Source organism: Dromaius novaehollandiae, chromosome 6 (genome assembly GCF_036370855.1).
Source record: "Dromaius novaehollandiae isolate bDroNov1 chromosome 6, bDroNov1.hap1, whole genome shotgun sequence".
Taxonomy (NCBI): Eukaryota; Metazoa; Chordata; class Aves; order Casuariiformes; family Dromaiidae; genus Dromaius; species Dromaius novaehollandiae.
Window position 1 is genome coordinate 8074680 of NC_088103.1, and position 19799 is coordinate 8094478.

At 47.1% G+C, this 19799-nt stretch overlaps 1 protein-coding gene across 3 annotated transcripts in view; it reads right to left on the reverse strand.

The window, feature by feature from the left end:
- Nucleotides 1–19799, reverse strand: part of LOC112981614 (protocadherin-15) — a 1192166-nt gene that overhangs the window by 703457 nt on the left and 468910 nt on the right. The window contains exon 11 of one of the 3 annotated variants that reach the window (XM_064513568.1): nt 17764–17832. The gene's annotated coding sequence lies outside the window, so the exon portion shown is untranslated. Of the gene's footprint in view, nt 1–10377; nt 10701–11362; nt 11453–17763; nt 17833–19799 lie in introns of those variants that run through there. The other 2 variants (XM_064513569.1, XM_064513570.1) reach the window with 2 other exon arrangements.

Genomic DNA, 19799 nt, shown 5'->3' on the forward strand with positions numbered 1-19799 from the left:
CAGCAAGTACCCTCCGCAGACTGCAAAAATCTCGTGTTCACAGCTCTGCCCTTCCAAACTATTTACTCTGGGCGACAGTCAAGAACAGCAGGCAAAGATGCTACAGCGATGAAATATAAATGCTTTACGAAAACAACGCTGCACAGAAATTAGAATTTAGGCTAAAAATAAAGTCACACGGGCCACTTCACTGTCTACCTAACTGCCTCCGTGCTAACCCCAGGAGAACAAATCAGTGCCAGCAACTCTCTCGACCGTGTGATTTGTGCAAGATACAGAATCATTAATTTTATTCTTAACAGAGCTATCTGCATGCACACGTTTTTCAGGTAGGTACGCTGTTTTACAGGACCTATCCTTAAGTCTACTGTCAGACATAAAGCTGTTAAAATGAGATTTAGAACTGCAAGTATATACGCAATTATCAGGAAAAAAAGCCACAGCAGGAAAAGGCTGGCACAGAGCTCCATGGAAAAAAGCAGACCAGGGAACTAATAACACGACTGAAAACAAATCTTTACATACATGCAGTAACAGATTATTCCTTGTTACCTGGTATTGCTAATGCTTAGGATAGCTACACACTCTCAGTGGCTACTTGAGATTTCCTATACCAAAGGTCCCACACTAAGCCGTTCATTTGCAGGTCATCGATTCACTATCAGCCAGTGAATGCCACCATTTGGGAGGGGAACAAGACACATTCCTACACACTTGAAAGCATATACGTCTACCTGATCCCAGCCAAACAGCACACGCAGAATCCACAAGCTAAGAATTTCACCGTGGCTTTTAGGAGGATCTAGAGACCAGTTAAGTGCATATGAGTGGATATACATCTAAAGCGAGACCCATCGAGCTCCACGCCGCATCAGACTGCAGTTAGCCAAGTGCGGCAGCTTCATCAGTGCTTCGCCTCCGTGGCCTCGCTGCATTCGAATACCCGACGGTGCATTTTCTTCTGCACCGTAGTTCTCAGTGCAGAAGGAAAAAAGGCAGCCTCTCACCAGGGCTTCGTGGCAGCTTTGCAAGGCTACTGCCGGGAAACTACGCAACGCCGCTATCAGCGCATCCCTACAGCCTATGCCGGCAACAAGCAGCATGCTGTTCTTCACCTCCTTGCAACGCTCCTCACGCTGAAAAACACAACAGGGTGAAAACTTGGTAATGTTAGCAGCGCAGACTTGGTAGCAGATAGTTTGTGTCATAGAAAAGGCATTAAACAGCTGTGGCCAGGCCTGACAACATGACCAGCGCGTTACTGCCAACATCGCTCCCAAACTCCTTTCTAGAGCATCTCTCACCTCGGAGTACATGGCTCTCAGCACAGTGCTAATTCAAAAAAGAAAAACCAAACCAAGCCAAAGAAACTGAGCCATGGGAAAAGGAAAATAGCGTTCCTACAAACACAAAAGTCGTGTAAATGTCATACTTCATGTTAAGATGTGATTAGGAGGCAAAACAAAAGGAAAACAGTCTCGCTAGAAATAAACCAGTACACTAACACTAATCACAGCCTAAGTTCGCTTGCAAAATACACTTAGCGATGGATTTCATTACTCTTAATCTTCTGTGTTATATTAAGCCATAATTGATTTTTCCTAGAAGTTCATATACAGCAGCACAAAAATTGCAAACAAATTAAATATATACATATATATATAGCTTGTCAGCAAGACAGATCTAAATGGACAGTCTTTAAAATAAATTCCTGGTATGCCATGGCCTACAATTACACTTAGTCAATTCACTAAAATTTTCAGCTTTTACATTACAAATGTAAAAACTGAGTAGGAATTATGCAGAATGACCTGGAGTGTACACACTCACTTAACTATATGTGCACCTGAGTCAGGGAAAATGGAGGCGATTTCCCAATCCAGCAGAATTCCAGGAGACACTAAACGCACTCAGGTAAGCTTTAGAGACCAACTATAATTTTGCCTGAAAAGACAGTAATTTTCCAAGACTGCACAGCCCCCTTTGCCAAGCTTCTTGACGCAACCTGGGTCAGAGCAGCAATTTGTCTTGAGAACTTTCTTACTATTGAGCAACCTCAGGACTGCTGACTTCAGGAGGCTGGACATCTCCAACAGCTCCACTAAGGTGAAGGTAAGACTTGCATGATGATACTTTATGCTACTGAGGCACAGGAGCGGTAAGAAGTCTGTGCACAGAGGCAGGGAAGAGCTGTTAAAACTATTAGCTCCAATTTTATCTAACACTACAAACTCAATAGATGGTTCCACCTACCACCGTTTTCAGAGCAGATAATTCTGCTGCGATACTGGTATTAGCAGATACAAAGTTAGGATGAGAAAAAGCCTTTAAGCCACATGACACCTCTTCCATCCGCTTTACGTGCCTTGGTGAAACACTACTGGACAACATAGAGCGACTAGTTCTGGCACAAACAATGTCAGCAGCATTTCAGAAAGTTTCTCAGCAAGTCCAGTGATTACCCTAAACCGATTGCTTCCTACTCAAAATGCAAATTCTTAACCCCAAGCTGCCTTAGGCAAAGTGCCCCCTATACAAACTCAGGGGGTAGGCTTAAGCTTGCACTAGCCTTGACACTTTAGTTACCCGCTGCACCATCAAAACAAATTGCAAAGTTCTTCCCCAAAAGTTGTACAAGGACACCTTCAGAAAGAACTTGGATTTTCACGCCTATGATGACATCCTCTGCGGTTGGCAGTCCAAGTCATAAACTTGTCAGTCTTGGTAATCGGTGGGAGGGCGAGAGGACATAACATCCATATTGCTGATGGATGGCTCCCTTTAGCTGGAGGCTCCCTTAACAGTCATGAGATTTTTTTTTTGGTAATCTGCCTCCGAAGATAATAGAAGAGGAACATTACCAGAGACTCCAAGGGAGAACATTGTCCCCCCAAAAGAGTTTTTAAGGCATTTCAATAATCCTTTGTCCTTTACTGTCAGTGAGGCAAAGCTAGGTACCATCTTCCACTGCTTCATTGCTTTCTGAAGTCATAATCAGCAAGAAATACAGCAAAAAAGGGAAGCACATTACAGCATCAGTAGAGAAAGCTTCAACCAAATCATGAATTTTGGGAACAGTCCAATTCACCTACTCAGTAGCTTGAGTCCCACTGCTGTGCTTCAGACTACTTTGCTAGACTCAAAAAAGAACCTCTGCCAGCAGGTCGCCTGCAATGACTCTCCGACACCTACGTTGTCAAGCTTCCACTATTTAGGGAAACCCCCAGGTAAATCCAGACTAACCGCTAACAAAGAAGGGAAACGCCACTCACCACCAGCCTTTCGCCGCTCCCTACGTTTCTTCCAGAGTTGGCTGCCGAATGGAAAAACACCATGTTGCGACACAGGCGGCTGCACGGTTCCCGCAGACCCTACGCTCCTGCTGCAAACGTAGGGGCTGCTACCTTTTCTACTGGAGTAACTATCTTTTTCTCCAGCATGCTTCGGAGTCTTTCAAAATACAGCGAGATCTTTACCAACCCGAGTTCTCTTCCCAGGGTTCGCCAGGTATAAATCCCATTTGATTAAAATGTTAATGGTTTTAAAAAACAAAACCCTGAAACAGCCACCATTTAAAATCCACCAAGTGCATTTACCCAGATCTTTTTCAGTTATAAATACTTACCTAAATAACCCTGCTTCTCATTAAATGAGGAAAGGGGGGAAAAAAAAGTTTTTTAAGATGGAAGTTTTATTGCCATATGAAATGCATTGCTCTCAAAGCCTGGTAGGGAAAATAAAATAAAAGACAAATCACAAAGGGGAAGTAAAGGAAGGCTGGAAGATTTATCTACTGCCTATCATGTGCAGATTTACAGGAAAATATCACTGCTTTGAGTCAGTACGAGACAGTTGCTTGCCTACCAGCATATCGCCTACCCTTGGTTCGTTACACCACAACTAGGCTGGAATGCAGCTCTTTTTCATCTAAAAATAGGACATTGCAACAGTCTTGTCATTTCAAACAATTTTTTCTAGTGGACATACTAATAACTGAGATTTCAAACTGTTCTTAAGAGATGGAAACATCCTACTTACGAATGTTAAATATCTTACAGCTCTCATCAGCTCAAACAGATGCAGAAGCCACTCGGTGCTTCTCCAAAGGCCAGGCGAGCCCTGCCCCTTAAGCCTGGTCCTCACAGAGCACCAAGCCTGGGACACTTTGCATAGCACAAACTCATTAGAGCCTTAAAATAAGGTTAGCTTGTTTCGTACCATTGAATTTTACTTCATTAGATATTTTAGGAAGGGGTCATGTGATTATTTGGAGGCTCCCAGCCATAGGCTTATATTACAGACTCCGATCTACCTTCCACTTAATCAGACAGGACTTCTACTGTCCTTGAGAAGGCTTCGGGTCCACTTGCACCTATCCATGAAGCGTGTTTGTGGATCATCATGATTTCTCACAGCTCCTCCAAGTCAGCATAGGGGTTCCCTTAGTAGAACTTCAATAATAATAATAATAATAATAATAATAATAATCTCATAGGCCCAAAGGACTGTTCAGGTGCAAGGGAGGAAGAAACAATTATTGCCTTAATGGATGACAGGCTGTAACGTTCAGCAACCGCAAGAACACACACAAATATTTCATCACTACATAAACTATGCCGTTACAGTGTAAAGAGAGCAAAAACAGTATTTTGTGCCTTTACAATGTGGCAATCAAAAATATTTATTAATCCTTTAATACTATATAGGTTTTAATGAGTACATTTAACTTCTGCTTATCCACCTACTAGCTTTCTTAAACACAGACTAAAAATTAAAAAAATAAAATAACGCTCAAAGGCAACATTGTATTTCTGCCTCAAGTTGTTCATTTTTCCATGTCATATACACGGCACTTAAGCTGTCATTATACAATTCCATTAGAGTGTGGGTTGCACTTCTAGGCTTGTGTTTACATTCATTTTAGATGCGACAATAAAAATAAGATATACCACACACTAATTACTCGCATTGTGCTGTCTCACAGACATTTTCTTCCCTCCAGTTTGCACTCGCTGCTTGCAGACAGTTCGTAAGCCAAAGGGAAGCTCTACACGGATACACCGTGGAGAACAGAGACACAAGTTACTTCCAGTAGCAGGAAACATCACCAGATACCAGAGAGATCTAAATGAGTTATTTCAAGTTCTAATGTAAAAAACTGAAAGAAAGAAAAAAAAGAAATGGTGAAGTCGGTTTGCTAAACTAACCACAGGTCTGTTCAGTGGAGACTCTTAGGAAAGTATCTAACATCATATTCAAGGACTGAGACACCATCATAGTTAATCAGTCCCTATCTACACATACTTAGCTAAGCAACCTGCATATTGCTAAGCCAAGTTAGGACTTGCATCCAACTGGGATGCAATAACCTTCCCAATAGTCAGGAAGAAACGGCTGGCCTAACACGTGCAAGGCCTTTTTCAGCTCCAGCTAGAAGGGTCCCCCGCACGTCCCGTCGTCATCACTTAGCCCTCCCGAAAGTCTGTCCTCACCGCTACTGCATTTCAGTGAAACAGCGGCTGCTGAAGCTACTTGGGTTTTCTGGGAGACCTGAGCGAGCGGTAACCCAGCGCAGCAGCCTCCGTCGCTGGTCCAGACGGACCCAGGAGCGCCTACGAGGTTCAACCTACCACCACCGTTACGTGCCTGGTACGGAGCGAGTGCGGGCAAACATTACGTCATCACATAGATGTTGTTCATACAAAATGCATAAAGTGCAGGTAAAAGAAAGCTGAATCAAACTGACCAAAAACACATTGTCTGAATATTCAATTTTTTTTTTTTAAACAGTATTTCCCTTCTACTTCTGAGAGGGCATAATTAATTTCTCTGTTTAGAAGAGATTTACTTTCTCTGCAAAAAGAACAGTCATGAAGAACACCCTTACCAAAAATATTCAGCCCGTTATCCTAAAGTGCTTCTCCATCTGAAATTTTAAACAGCTCTTGCGGCAAGCAGCATCCAGGGACCTGTTCAAGTTATGCTTGCACAGATGGGGAAATACCCCACATGTTGCTTGACCATACTCACTGCCAGGCTTCAGTCCCTCACTCCCAGGCATCTTTTGACAAACTGCAAATCAGAAAGTTAACCTTGAGGGCTGCATTGAGAGCAGAGGATGGTTCCTCCTGCTCACGTCCCTGGGCAGGTGCCTATCGGGCAGCAAAGCTTGGAGCTGCTGACCCAAGTAATACCTGTGTATTTGAAGAGAACTGTTCCCTTAAAGGAGGGTGGCTCCTCTGTGTTGTAGGAGGGATATTAATTTGGTTGAAAATTCTATTCCTCACCCAGGAATAACTCCCTCTTAGTGAGCAAACAAGCACCAGACGGAAAATGGCAACCGCAATACAGAGGCTGCAAGATGGACAGAGGAGCAATCCCAGCCCTCGGTTTTAAACAAACCGCCTTCCTAGAGAAAGGGCTATTTTCAGTAGAAACGTGGGCTAATGCGTAATTCAGGAAAAACAGGCAACTTGACCCACAAATACACATCCAAACGGGACTGCCTCACACCCAGAACAACAATAAAAACATTGCCTCGTCTTGCAGAAAGCAGTGGGCTGCGTGTTTCTCTCCCACTAACTAAATCACTTCAGCGAGAACAGCTTTCTAGCACTTAAATACGATGCTTGCGTTAGGAAGGACGAGCTACTCTCCAGCTAAGACAGCTCCCGAAGCTGCTTTATTGGCAGTATTTTTCTACCTAGTCTTTCCAAACACCTCTCGAAGTCTTGCTGCCAGCTCTTATCAGCTGCCCTTGTATTTTGACTCTGTTTCTTCTCCTCGTACCTCAAACAGTTTGCTCTGGTTAGAGAGGTAAAATAGAAATGAAACATAGGAGCTAAATAAAAAACAAGCTAGCACTTCACCAGTGATGGAAAATAGCTGCAGCCTCTGCAGCAGTCTACCTGGAGCTCTCCTCCGGTTCTCTCACTTCTTCGCCCATCACACAGCAGTATTTCGGGCAATTCACCCAAACCGAGGCCGTGTCTCTCCACGACACAGGAGAGAAAAAAATAAAAATCAGCACAGCCTCCATCAGCATTTCTAAAACGAGCTCAGGGAGCAGAGCAGGTCAGATCTTCAGCTCGCCACTTGCTCATGCAGCCCCAACTAACCTTACTAACCTCTGCTGAGCATCCAAGGCAATATTCTGTATAAAATACAGAATAAAACTACTAAAGTCACTTTTACTCAGAGATTTCCATCACCAGCTACTAAAAGCACTTGCTCTAACTTATTGGCTTTTGTGTTATGGTTCAAAAAAATAAAATAAAATAAAAAAAATCAGGCATGAAGTCACCAAAGAACGCAATCCTAAAAGCTAGAGGACGCATGAACGACTGCCGACAGGATTGTACCAGCCGCCCGGACTGCCACACCACCAACCCGAGCAGTGCTAAGCGTTCCTGCTCAGCAGTTATCGTGAAGTCTCCTCTGCTCCTCCGGGCACCGGCAGTCGCAGGAGCGCTGCGCTCCCGGGAGGCAGCTCTCGCAAGCTTTTAGGAGCTTCAAAGTTTCCTCCTCCAAAAGATTTCATGTCAACAGATGCATGAAATAGCCAAAATAGCTACTAGCAGCCAAATGAACAATATATACCTGTGAGGGATCTTTCTGTTTGCTTTCCTCAGCCAGTGGATTAGTTATTTTTAATTAAAACAGGAAGCTCTCATTGCAGGTTAAGTAATACGCCTTTCCACTTTAACTACTGTTTGCCACAGTTCACATACTGAACCCGTGAACTATTTGTAGGGGAGAACTGGCAAAGCAGTTTTTAAGTTTTAAATGGCTTTTTGGCCAGATTGAGGTCTCCAGCTTGAGCTAGTCAGAGCTACTCACCTACCTGGGCGCTTTGAGCACGTACTAACTTGCCATCAGCTCAGTTTTCAGCTACACACTCTGAATTCAGGGGAAAACCAGCTGGTTCACATAAAAACAATGCCTCACTTCTCTCTATTTGTGTCCAGCTTATTTGGAGTTTTCATGAAAACCCAAAAACTATCTTACGGGGGTAAAAAGGCTTCATTCACCAAACCAGGCGGTTTTATACCCAGCTTACTGCTGTAGCTGAAGTAACGTCAAAAAGTTTATTCTCCTGCTTTCAAATTTTGATGCTTAAGCTGAATAGAGGCACTGATGCCAACCAAGACAAACATAAAAATCAACATTTGTGCTGTTTTCCAGTTTAAAAGCATTTTAACTAAGGCCACAAAGCTAGCCATATTATTTCTAAAGTTTATCAAACCCAGAAGAGGAGGAGTCTAAAACTACCACGTTTGCTTCTTCCATCCATTTTCCAGCAATAAACACGATTTCAAGAACAAAATACACACGATGGGCAAAGCTGCTCACATACGACATAAGTCTCAGACTTCAGCGGCAAGTCTCCACGCTTATCAGGCTGCTAAAGGCGCAGGGAAAGGAGCAACGTGGGAGGGAGACCTGAACAACCTTGTTCAGAATCTGAAAATTTGTATTTATTCGCCAAAAGAGAAGCCCTGTAACTCAGGTCAGTGTCCACACTAACCTCAGATCAAAAAAAGAAGTCTTTTTAACCACTTAATCAACCGTGAACCATCGCAGACCTTCAATTTCTTTTAAAATCCAAAGCTCAACTGCACTTGCCTTTACACAAACTGACTAGGGGAGAAAAAGACTAATGGCTGCGCGGGAAGACAGGAGGGAATCAATGAAACAGCTTGCATTAACCGCATTTGGCTCTCAAATCAGATCTTAAATTTGATTGCAGGGCTGCAAAAACCGCAAAAGAGGTGGGAGGAGTACACAGATTTTTTCTGCCAGTACAACCAACCCCTGCTTTTGCAGGATGTGTCCCACTGAACGGCAGTACAAACCTAGGTCTTGAGCTTTTAAGTCTACAAGTCACAATACTACTAACTAAAGAAGCTTATTGGACATTGATTTTTTAAGTTGAAGGAGAAAAAAAACTGACACCAACTTCCAACACCTGCCTAAAATCCATCCTAATAAGCCAACCTTAACGAAGGCGTACGATGCTCAGCTGGCGGACACAAACACAACAGCTACATTCACAAAAAGCTGACTGAAATACTTCATCTGCAAAATGAAATCATATTAGTACTCACCTTTAAAGATGCTTAGGAAGGTGCTTTAGTTGTTTAGTTCAGTTATTCCAATTTTAACAGAGAAATTAGCCTCTCGCACCTTCCCAAACACGTGCACGTTTGTCATTTGGAAAGAGGCGGTCGAAGCAATTATTTATCGTAGCAGGATGCTCCCGCTAAAGCTGCACTACGGACACTTGAACTGTAACTTCAGCAAGCCTGATCCAACCCCGCCAGTATCTAGTTACGGGTCTGCATCCTCTCTCTTGAAAACCGAGCGAATGTGGGCTAGTCGCCGTACCTTCCAGCGGGGGGCACACGGGGGCTTCCCACAGCAACGGCGCTGGGAGAAGCAGGGCGCACACAGCCGTCCCCAGCGAGGCAGCAGCGCGCCTCCAGGGCCGCACGGCTTCCCGGCGTGCCAAGGAGTTCGAGGCCGAGGGGACGGCAGCACCGCCGACGGGCACGCGGGGCTGCGCACGCGGGCGGACCGACCCCCGCCCCGGCCGCAGCAGCAGCAGCGCGCTCGGAGGCTGAGGAGAGGCGCCCGCCCCCCCCTGCGCCCGGCGGCTGTGGGGAAGCAGAGACGGGCAGCGCTTTTTCAGGGCGCGCCGCATTTGGAAGCTGCACCGAGCACGAACAGTTTGCGTTCGCTTCCAGCTTGCTACGTGGGATCCTGAGAACATTTCCTTTGCCACTTCAAATACACAGTCGGATTTTATTTTTAAATCCTCTTTTCCCCCCCACTCTGGTTTCCAACCATCAGAAAAGGCAAAACATGCTTCACTGAAGCCGGCAGCCTCCCCAAAGAGCAGCGCGAGGATTCACAAGTCACAAACCTTTGCCCATCACCCAGAGATGAGGGGGGAGAGAAGGAAAAAATCGGGGGGAAGTGGTTCCACGTTTCCACCCTAACTTTAGCTGAGAAACGATTCCCAGAGCGCTGAACCGACACCGGCACACTGGGGGCTACCGGCCGCCGCAGAAACCCCCCCCCCCCCCGGCCAGCGCCCCCGGAGCCGCTGCTGCGGGCCCGGCCGGGCGGCGCCTCCCCGGGCAGAGGCCGGCAGCCCCCGCTCCCGCGGGCCATGTCTGCAAGGAGCGGGGCCCAAACGCCGCCTCTCTCCCGCCGGCCCCTTCCGACCACCGCTGCCCTTTAACACGCGGCCGCCGCCTCCCCTCTGCCGGGGGGCGCCGAGGGAGCGCGGGCTCGGGCAGCCCCAGGAGCCGCAGCCCCGGCTCTGCCACCCCCGACCCGACCCCCGGCCACCCGCGCCCGACCCCGACTTACCCCGCGCCGCCGGGCAACTTTCCGCCGCGGGGCAGCCCCGGCGGCCGCGGAAGTCGGGCGCCCGAGGGGACGGCGCCGCCGCTGCCCCCCTCCCCCGGCGGCGCGGCGGGGAGGGAGCGGGCCCGGCCGAGGGGCGCCGGCCCAGGCAGCCGCCGGGCTGCTGCCGCTCCGCGCTTTATGAGTCGGCAAAAAACCACAGGGGAGGTGGGGGGAGAGGGGGGAGGAAAAGCGCGTCCGCGAGGGCTCCGGGCGCCGCGGCCGCCACCAGCCGAGCCCCGCGCGGCGCGGGCACCGACCGACCGACCCACCTCCCCCCCGCTCCGCTCCGCTCCGCGGCAGCCGCCCGCCGCCGCCCCCTGCAGGCCGCGCGGCCGGAGGGCGCTGGGCCCGGCTGCCGCCCGCGCCGCGGCGGCGGGGAAAGTTGGAGGGGGCGAGTCCGCACCGCGGGGACCTGTTGGCTCCCGGCGCTCGCCGCCGCCCCGCAGGAAGCCGAGCGCCGGCCGCTCTCGGCAAAGCCCCGCGGGGAGACGGACCGCAGCTCCCGACCTTTCCGGCGGACACCGCCACGTTAATCCGCGCTGCCTCGGCGCCGGTTAAGCTGCGAGCGCTGAAGCTGATTTATGAGCCACAAATTCTCCGACCGAAACCCGCGTTTCCCCCCGCGCCTGCTCGCTCACCTGGACTCCCGGCAACTAAGCCCGGCCCTTAGGAGGACCTGGACTGAGCAGCCGGAGCGCTCGGGAGCCCAGAGGCGGAGGAGCGCGGAGCTCAGCGCGAGGTCGCCCCGGGGAAGGGGAAGGGGAGCCCCCAGCTACCCCGCTCCCAAGCGCCTCTCCCGCGCACCCCTCCGCCCCCCACCGCGAGGGAACCGCTCGGCGCCGACCCCCGCCCCGCGCCGCCTCCCGAGACCCGCAAACTTCAGCCGGCGCCGACCCCGACCCCCGCCCCGCGGCCCCGTCCCGTCCCGTCCCGGGCCGCCCCTCACCTCCGCCTCGCTGCCCTCCGGCCCGGCCCAGCCCGGGGCCGCCCCCGGGGAGCCGCGCAGCGCCCGGCCGCTCCGTCACCCGCGCCGCCGCCGCCTCCCGCGGGGCAGGGCGCAGCGAGGCGAGGCGCCGCCGCCACCCGCAGCCCCGGCCGGCCGCCCTCCTCCTCCTCCTCCTCCTGCTGCTGCTGCTTCTCCGCCGCCCAGCGCCGGGCCCCGGAAACCCGGGCGGCAGGGCGGGGGGAGCCGCGGCGGCAGCGCTGCCAACCGCGGGCGGATTGTGCCCCCCTCTCGGCTCGGAGGGCCGGCGAATTGCAGCCGCAGCCAGCGCGCTGCGGCCGCCGCTCCGCGCCGCTCCCGTCCCCTCCCGCCGCCCGAGCCCCGCCAGCACCGACCTGCGCGGCCGCTGCTCCGCCGCCCCCAGAGCTGCGCTGCGGGCAGAGCTCAGCGCTCGCTTTAGGCTGCCTCGGGGGGGGGGGGGGGAGAGGCTTAATTAGGAGTCAGCGGTCAGGTGCCCCAGCCCCGTCGCCCTGCAGGTGAGGGGTGATTGCTTTGGGGATATTGGCCCCAGCTGCTGGGGATAATTTTCACCAAGTGAAAATGATTATCAGCTACAGCAGCTGCAACAGCGAGATGATGTCAGCTCAGGGGCACAAGAGTTGTGGCTGTGTATTTGCTTTTGCAAAAGGTAATTTTAAAGATCCCCATGCACTTCAGCAGAGGCCCGTGAGCTCTCCTATAGCAGAACTTACTTGCTTTATATATGAGCATTGCCTGTTTAATACATGGGCTTTGCAGGCTTAAATGTGAGATTTTCTGTGAACTAGCTTAAGAAATCTCCAAGAGGCTGGATTATTAGCCCGCAGAAAAATGGGTTTAGCCTTTATTAACTTTTTACTTCAAGATTTAGGAGCTAAACCATGCGTACGGGAGTAAAAAACTCCCCCTGACCTTGGGGGATATTAGCCTGAGCCCATACTCAACTCAGGAGGCCACGGTGCACTCCACTTCGTAAGGGACGCGGAGAACAACGGTTTTGTAATAAAAGCCTGCGAAGGACAGTCCTAACTGGCCAGAGGCCCCAGCGACCACTGCTTGCTTTCCGTTCCCACCGTGCTTGCTCACGTGAAATCACAGCTCAAAGAACAGCTCTGTGGCGTGGCTTTTTCCAAGGCTGGCTTAGACGGACCAGTCCCCCATGCACCGCCAGAGCTGATCCAGCTTAAAAATATCCCTTACTTTCTGCACTGAGTTTAGCATGGATCAATTCCCTCATCTCGTGTCCTGAAGTGGCCCCACAGACCACTGCAGAGGCACAACTGTGGAGAGCAAGAGCAAGCGACACAGGTGGCAATCTGGGCTAGCTGCTATTTCAAGTGGCTCTGCTACCAAAAGAAAAGCTCTCCACGCTCCCAAGCCACGCGTTTCTGCTATTTTCCTCGCGGCAGCTTTGGCCGACCCTGTAGCCTGCCACTTCAGCTCCTTCAGTCAGCAGAAGACTAACCCAGCAGAGAAGAGCAAAGAGCTTCCTTCCTTCTCCTTTAACAAGCTGGAGGGGCTCACTGAGGGGCATCAAAGCCATTGCTGGGCACGCAGGAGGGAAGAGGTGGAGCAGGACCAGCCCCTGCAGCAGCAGCCAGGAGTGGTTAAGTTAGCTCAGCCCCCCGGGACCCCTGCCTCACCGCTCCACCTGTGCACATCCAGATTTAATGCCCCAGCTGCAGCTGAGGCCACAATTTCATCCCAAACATCCACCAAATCAAAAGCAAAACTTAATCTATTGAGTTAGATGAGGCTTTCTTATGTTCCTCTTCCCTATGAAAGCCGTAAGAGCATGAATTTTAACCTCTGTCCTGACGTTATACAGAAATATCTTAAATATTTACATGGGCATATGCACTAACTTAAGAAGTAAGTCCACAGTTCATGCCTCAGCTGGCATGGTTTGTAAGCACACAGGTGAACAAAATCCTGTGCAATGATTTTTATTCTCTCTCCCTTCATGCCATACTTCCCTTCCCCCATCTTAAACATTCAAACTGCAATTTCTCCAAACCGGAGCAAGAAAAGGAAGCATAAGGGAGTAACTTGAATGTGCAGAAACGACACAGCAAAACTGGAGCCGGCTGTTGCACTCACCAGATATTTCTCACCAGCATTAGCAGATGAGTCACAGAGATCTCAGCAGAGAATCTTGTTTGCTTAGAGAGATCTGCAAACTTGAGCGCTCAGGGGCTTTTGTACTAATGCAGAATTCAGGAGTTCTTGTCACAGTACACAATCTTATTTGAAAAGTAATGCTTTTAATTAGAGAAAGATTTATTTTCTACTTCAAAAATTTGGTGGATGATTTTAATAAGAAAGTAGGAATTATAAGCTGAAGTGTCAAGACCCCATTAATTAAATATTTGCATGTGCTTACATATCATTTAAATGACTCTGCCATTTATTTAATCTTAGAATTTGGAGTGAAAGAGTGGATTCACCACTGTTTGTTTAGATGTGGCTAAATTCACTGAGCTCATGCCTTAAGCCTCTGCTTAATCTGTTTTACAACTCAAAATAACTGCAAGCATGGCAATACCTACTGTCATATCCCTAGGTTCTCTTTTCTTTTAAACATATGAAGAATGTGCAAAGGTATTTGAGGCATTTCTGATTTTTTTCAATGGCCAGTGGTACCGAGAATTTGTTCAAGGATCGATGTGTATTTTATATAAATACAATTAAAGTCGTGAATGTAATTCCTCAAAGCCCCACATTAAATTCTCCTAATCCACCTCAGTGCTATTGAAATGAATGGAAATTTTGATATTGATTTCACTGGAAACAGGAGCAGCTCCTTTTTGCACTAGTGCGTTTTAGGCCATTTTCTTGTCTGACTTTTACAGGTATAAATCCAGAGAAACCCTACTGACACAATTCAATTTTCCAGCAGGAAGATGCATTATCTTCTAAGACCCCAACCTTCACCCTTAATTACACATTCCTGAAACTACTTTTTCTTTAATGCCGTCTGAGTCCCATCCTGTCTTCCCGAAATTAAAACCATTTGAAAATATTCCCAGATGTAATCTGAGGAGCGGCTGAAGCAGCCCTTGCCGGTTACTCTGATAGCTTTGCCAAGAGAGCCGGACAGAGGGCAATGAATCCACCTGTTTGCTAACACACGTTCTCCACCTGAACCCTTGAATTAGGGCTGGCATCTACTCAGGAAAAATAGATATTATCCAGCTTCTACATGGGAATCAAATTTAAAACTATGTTTTCAAATGCAAGTATAAATAGGTAAAAAGAAAAGCATTAAACAGTGTATTCAGCTGATGACTGGGAGTCACTAGATGTGCTGAACAAGAAGAGGTCTTGTAAAAAATTGGTATGTGACACCGGACTTTTGGAAGTTTGTAAAGGCGAGTACCAAATACAATAGCAACCATCTCCGAGTAGTTGCTATTCTGAACTGCTCTAGCATCACTGGAAAGGTATTTTTAAATATATATTTTCAGAAATGTACACACATATATGCATGCAGGGATGTCTGTGTATGTGCGTACATCCACATACACGTGTGTGTCAGGGTTTATATAGATGCGTTAATATTATATCTTCAATACCACCCAAAATCTGCTCTGCACATAAAAGGTATTCATTTCACCTGCTGTTGCCTGGCAGCTGCGGGGGCTCGGCACTTCCGCACAGTAGGCCTGCAGGCCCCAGGAGAGGAGAGAAGCGCAGGCAGCAGCCACGAGAAGGTGTTCTGGGGTAAGCGGCTTGGCTCAGCCTCGTACACAAAGACTGCAGCAGGAACAGGGATAAAAGAGAGAAATCCCTCTCATTCACCTGCCTTAACCACAAGATGATCCTTTCTCCTCCAACAACAACTTTTCATTTGTTCTCTTCTCCCTGCACCTTTGGATTTCTATAAATGAACTGGGAATCCTACTAAAACTTCTAATCTTTTTATATATATCTTTTTTATATATATATATGCCTATATGTATATCCTTAAATATATCTACTGATGTGTGAAAGATCTGTCTAGAGAGTTAAGTGCTGTAGTTGAAGACCACATCGTGATGAATATGCGCAAAGAGGTTGAATTAAAAGGTCACGCTGCTGACTGTCACTCTGGCTTTTCCTAGCTTTTCAGTGCTTGACTGCAACTGAAGCAGCCTTCTTTTAACACAAGAAATCTGGCATTAAAAGGATGCCATTTCTTCTGTTTTGTTTTAAAGCGAGGACAAGGGAGAAGTGGAATTGCAGCGGTTCCCCGTCATCCATCACCAGCTGCGCACAAACCCTGCACAACCGGAGAAACTCCATCATTTGCCAAAGAGATGAGATTTTCGTCCTAACTGAAAGTAGGCTGCCGAAGTTATTGGCTGGTTTGATCACTGGAACAGGTAAGACAAGATTTCCCTGAGAAGTCCAGTCTAACCAACCCTTTCTTCCTGCTCCCTGGAGAGACTCTCTCCCTGCCAGTGGGAGATGCCGCTATTCCTGGCAGCGCTGCGTGCCAGGTTACACCGTTTATGCATTGACAGACCGCCAGCGTTTTGCTACAAAATCAGGTCCTAAAAGGGAAATTACAAACTTCACATCTCGGCCAGAACTGAACAGAACTTCACAAAATAATAATAATAAATGCTCTCCTCTGGTTCTGGAGATTTTCCTCCCTGCCAAGTTCCAAAGGATTGTGGAAAACAGCATAGGTGCTTTGGCCTCGAAAACAACGTTGTCAGAGTCTCTTACAAGGGGAAAGTCTAATGGTCGGAAATAAAACCCCTGCACTCACAAAGCATCCCAGTTTGAGCCAGAAAATGAAACTGGATAATAGTAAATAGAAAGTCTTTCGTACAAGGTCAAACACATTTATGAATCTTAACAAGTACAGAAAATAGTGCCACTTCTCCAAAATGCGCTACTGCGGAGGAAGGAGGATACGGAGGAAGGTTTTGGAAAGCTCATCTCACCGGGGATGCACTTTGCTCAAGGCGTCTGATCCCTCCCAGAGGAAAAGGGCTGATTTCCATCAGTGACCACTAATTCCCGACTTCTCTGAAGTGCCTAGTGGAAGCTGTCAAAGTCAGGTGCACTTTTTGAGAAGTCAGCACTAATAAGGTTTCTCCTCTTACACATAGAAAATACTGAGCATTAAGAGTTGAACACCTCTGACTGGTACTGAAACTAATAACAGCTGAAGATAATTAGCAGCTTCCAGAACACATTCAGCAGTTTTTTTAGGGCTTAGCTGTTAACACATCCATCAAGGACAACGAAACCGAACCAGTAACTCAATCACAAAGTTAACACACGAATGCAGGATGAATACAGTAACAACAACAAAAATGCTTCAGCCTACACACTATTTAAAGTCAATAGGTGCTCAGTGCTGGGAACTCTTCTGTATCTGTCATACATAAACACCTTTATGTAGCTCTTTTAAGTTACTTCTGCAAACAGAATTTAAGAATTTTGGAAAATACTACCCCTTGCTTATTTTATATTTTGAAATTTGTATTCAGTACCTTTAAACAACGCCTAGAGGCATTCGCAAACAGCTACTGAAATAATAATTTCCATCATTATCTAATCATCTGCTCAGTTCTGCCAAACCTTCTGGGAAGCCCAGAGACATGCAAGTCTTTTACTCTCCAGATCTAATGATAATAATAAGGGGTTAATGTATTCCCATCCGTCACACTCAAAGTTAGACCTCCTCCTCGCTAGCCATCCAAACTGGTCTTTCTGGCCATTTAGAGAACCGTGCCTCATTAGGTATTTCCATACTATCACCCTCAACTACTTTCAAGGTTGTTCTTACATTTCAGAGTGATTTTAAAATATTTCAGGATTATTTACAGGAAATGTAAATTCTTCTCTTCTCTCTGTTTGAAACCTCCTTTGTGCATCTGTTTGGTGTTTGACCTTTGCAGTTCACTGCCTAAATTATATCTAGACTTGTTGGCTTGTTAAATGTTCCATACATTACTTTTTGCAAAATAGGTTGAATGTTACTTTGCCTTGATGAGCTGCTGGGGCATGTCTGGGATAGTTTATGCTTTCAGTGGCTGGGAAAGATAGGTTTAGTTTCCACTGTCTGAGGCAGATGGACTAACCCCTGAGTTAAGCAGATGGGAACCGAGAAGTCGTAGGAGGAAACCTAGACACAGCCGTGCTTGAAAATTCAACATAATCGCTATCACATTTCTGCCCATTTCTTTGTTAGCAAAGCCAAAGTGCAGGAAAGGTGGACTTGACTATACCCATAGGATAGATGCAGGTTGGGGAAGAAGGGAGACCTGCATGCAGGTCTGTCTTGCCTCTAAGTGTAGCAAAACTTTTCTGAGTTGTGACACATGAACAATAATTAATGCAAATTTAAAAAGCATATATCCACTTACGCAAGGAATTTGCTCTCCAATGTAACCCAGATGTCATTCCTTCTAGAAATCCAGAGAGTACAGCCAGACCTACACGAATAGAAAAAAGGGTTAAGTCATTATAATCTACACCAAAATACTCAGAAATCTTGATCAGAGGTCCACCACAGTATTTGGAGATGATCAGCTGTAACCAGAATGCCAGTACTGTCAACTGAGCAAAGTAGGAGACGTTAAAACTTTACTGTAATTCACAAGATTGAAAAGGTGATATTTGTATTCTCTATTTTTTCTTTCCTGTTTAGAATCATACAAACCATTTAGTGGCAATATGGGATGGTGAGTTTTAATACAGAATTTATTCCACACAACAGGTCTTCGCCCACACAGGCCTAAGTAAGGGCCCCTGGAGATGCCTGGGAGAGAGACACCATAGCACACACCCTGTATACACCTCTCTTCATTTTAAGACTATTTTTAGGAGGAATTCTTCCTGTTCAGACACCGTCTTTGGGAGCACTCCCTTGGATCCCATGCGGGGACTTTCAAACCTGCCAACCCCTGTAGCAAAGCAATGGCAGCATCACTGGTCTTAAATGAGGCAGCAGACCAAAGCCACCTCACTGGGGGTCCAGAGGAAGGTGTTTTAGTCTCTGTTGCAGACGGCAATCCGTGTCTCAAACAGCACCGGACAGAGATATTTGGGCTGGGGACTCAGAGGCGTTAGGGCATGAACCCCCCTCCTGTGCCATGAACTGTAAGAACTGGTGTGCCTTATTCACAGCAACCGAAAGGACCGGCCGGGCACGGTTGCCCTTTTGAACCTTTTCTAACACAGTTGTCAACGTTTCACATTGCTTATTCACCTTCTCGTATCGCCCAAGTCAGGGACAGAGCTGACTAACTTTTGCAGATTTTTCCGCTTCACTACTGATCTGCATTTTGAAATTAATAAATACATCAAACAAGAGAGCACAAGCTCTTAAACTTTTTCGTACTGAAAACTAACCAAAAACGTACCTTTACTTTTCATCTCCTACACAGTTTCTGCCCCAAGAAAGTACTTTGTGCCTTGCACAGTGATTAGCTAGCTTCTCCAGCAAGGCCTGTTAAGCACCCTTTGAATATTTAGCTTAACTAAGTCAGGTGTTGCTTCTACATCCACTGCTTTACTGACATGGCTAGAGACACAAATGGGACAGTTATTCCTTTGCTGAATCCATCCCGGCTAGACCTTTCGTAAGAGTATTAGCTATTCTGCTCTGAGTTAACAGTTTATCCAGCTTTCCAGGTCCAGATGTAAATCTTGCAGGTCTGTAATTCCCCAAATCAGTTATACAGCTTTTTAAAAAAATGTGTATATTTGCTCCCTCTCAAACATCTGGAACAGTTGCTGTTTTTAATGGACACCACCCCGTCCACCCTTTACTTTTTAAAATCAGCTGATCTACTTTATACTTCGGCTCCTTCAGAACTCTTAGATGTGCACCATCTGGGCCTACCAACTTACTGCATCTCGAAATAAGCCATTTTCTCTAGTATCTTCTTATCTGGCACCTTAGTTTCTGGAAAACAGCAGGTCCGTAGTAGGACCCCCCCACTCCTACCACTACTGGAGAGTGACAATCCCAGCCACTTAGCTGCTCAACAATGTCATCAAGTGTTTCCTTTGCATTTCACATGCTTTTCACTGTAGTCTTGTAAGTATTCGCACAATTAAATTCCTTTTTTTTGGCCTAACTCCTCCTTTTTGTCTGCTCCAAATCACACAATATACCAATGCTGAGTATTCTGGAAGGATTACTTTATACATCTTGCAAACTGCACTTCTTTTCATACATCCCAGCATGATTCCTTTTCCTGGATCAGCATGACATTGTTCATTCATGCAACTTAAGATCGACTGTTTGCCTTAACTCCTTTTCTACAGACCTATTTGGCCAGTTGTTCCCCATCCTCTTTGTGTGCAGTTAGTTATTCCTGCTTGAGTGTTATATCATGCTCTTTTAATTAATTTTATCCCAGTTCTCATTAAACCACTCAATTCATATAATAAA